This window comes from Portunus trituberculatus, chromosome 42 (assembly GCF_017591435.1).
Source record: "Portunus trituberculatus isolate SZX2019 chromosome 42, ASM1759143v1, whole genome shotgun sequence".
Lineage (NCBI taxonomy): Eukaryota > Metazoa > Arthropoda > Malacostraca > Decapoda > Portunidae > Portunus > Portunus trituberculatus.
This window is the reverse complement of record NC_059296.1, coordinates 6,869,808-6,871,937: the sequence shown is the minus strand read 5'-3', so window position 1 is coordinate 6,871,937 and position 2,130 is coordinate 6,869,808. Positions and strand designations below refer to the sequence as shown.

The following is a 2,130-nucleotide window of genomic DNA, read 5'->3' as shown; positions in this document are numbered from 1 at the left end:
CTTCAACTGGAGCCTGAGGAAAGCAGTGATGGTGAAAGAGCAAAGTGTTTCAGAATACGGACCTTAAGCACCACGGGAAGGAAAAAGCAACACTAAAAAACACGCAACACCAACACAGAAGACCCAAATAGAAAGGAGAAAGTGAAAGACAAAAAAAGAAAATAGAGACGCAAAAAGCAAATAAATAAATAAATGATAAATAAAGAAAAGAAAAGAAAAAGAAAACAATAAAACTAATTATCATCATCAGGAAGTGCAGATGCAAAGACAATACTTGCACAGCCCACTCTACTCAACTCAGTAGCAATACATCAACGGTTTGGCGAGACGAGCTTACTAGTGACGGCGAGGACGAAGGTAGTGGAGAAATAGAACAAGGAAACGAGAGAGAGAGAGAGAGAGAGAGAGAGAGAGAGAGAGAGAGAGAGGGGAGGTAAGGTAAACGTGTGTAGTGGTGCGGGAATGCGGGTGAAAGAGGCCACACATAAAGGAAGCAAGTGGTGGTAGCGAAGGTGTGAGGAGGGCCTGAGTGCCTATGGGGGTGGAAGGGGGGCCGTGAGTGCCTTCCGTAGCGCGGCGTGGGTGCAGGTGGGCCCTTCAGGTGCCAACGCCGCCACCTAGACCCGCGTTCCGCTGTCGTATTTAACTGGTCGTATCTTTCCTTGATTTTCCTTTAGTATACTTATTCCTATTTTTCTCTCTCTCTCTCTCTCTCTCTCTCTCTCTCTCTCTCTCTCTCTCTCTCTCACACACACACACACACACACACACACACACACACACACACACACGCGCACACATTTACTTTCTTATCTTCCTTCCTTCTCTGGAGCTAAATTGAAGACAGCGATTTACATGTGATTTTTCGTCCCCCACTCTGCTGGTGGTGGTGGTGGTGGTGGTGGTGATGGAGCGTCTTCCCGCCCACACACTGCCCGGCCAGGAGGCGCAGAGGAGGTGGAGGGCAGTGGAAGTCTTGCCAAGGACTCGTGTAATACATTATAGATCACTGGTACGTCATATGTTCCTACCTCTACGTTTAATGAGGCGAGGTTGATGACGTCTCACAAAGAACACACGGGTAATAAACACAGGCATTATAGTTTTTCCTTTTTTTTCCTAGCCAATTTTCTTCATATTACTCACACTAACACACTTAAAAAGAAGGCTGTTGCTCTACTCGTATAATATGACTCCTCCCCCTGACACAAGCACAACGAACTGTACAAAGATTTCAATAGTAAACTTTTCTCAGAACTCAACGTAATAAGGAAATGTGGTGTTCCAAATCTCATCACTCGTATCTATACACAATAACACACTACATCCTTTCATCTATCACTTGTTTCCTTGTTTGCCTTCCCATCTATGTTCACTGGGGCGCACTGAACATTGCCTGCTCACGTTCTCCTCCATCAACTCACTTCCTCCCGCTCTGCACCTGAGGCGGGTGAGGACTGAAGACTGACGGGTGGGAGGAAGAGGAGAAAACGTTGCAGGACCCGTGAGTCTTGGAGGAAGAAGCAAGTAGAGGGGGAGACGTGGAAGGGGAGGTGTTGGGGGAGGGGCTGTGTATAATGTGCGCTTCCCCTGCGTCAGTGTTCCGTCATCACTTGGTATAATCATGTTGTGCGTCTCGTGTTTCCGAGCGTTCTTGTAACATTACGTAAGCGTATGGATATTCCGACCAGCGAGCTTCATCTCCGTTGTTTGCGTTTAGCAGAAGGAAGGTGCAAGCAGTGTGTGTGTGTGTGTGTGTGTGTGTGTGTAATACGGGTGTGTGCTACTCGTGTGCGCGTATTGCCTAGCAGGTGCTTGTACCGCATGCGCGTTTCCAAGTGTGGCGTTTGTGTACGAAAGAGAGTGATGTGAGTGTGTTGCTTGAGGAGTGGGTTGTTCATTATACAGTGCATGTGCTAAACCCTTCGTGCATGATTACAGGACAGACTGTATGCGAGCATGTAGAGAATATGCACAGGAGTGACGTGTGTGTGTGTGTGTGTGTGTGTGTGTGTGTGTGTGTGTGTGTGTGTGTGTGTGTGTGTGAGTGCATGCGGGAGAAGCTGATACAAAACCACAACACACTTTTCTCTCTCACTCACTTTCTTCCTCCTTTCCTCCCTTCTTCAC

At 47.5% G+C, this 2,130-nt stretch overlaps 1 protein-coding gene across 1 annotated transcript in view; it reads right to left on the bottom strand.

Annotated features, from left to right (window-relative positions):
* The window catches only part of LOC123517775 (unconventional myosin-IXa-like), a 60,354-nt gene extending 58,648 nt beyond the window's left edge, over nucleotides 1-1,706 (bottom strand). Inside the window, exon 1 of the mRNA XM_045278218.1 lies at nucleotides 1,425-1,706. The gene's annotated coding sequence lies outside the window, so the exon portion shown is untranslated. The remainder of the gene's footprint in view (nucleotides 1-1,424) is intronic.
* Nucleotides 1,707-2,130: the final 424 nt, after the last annotated feature.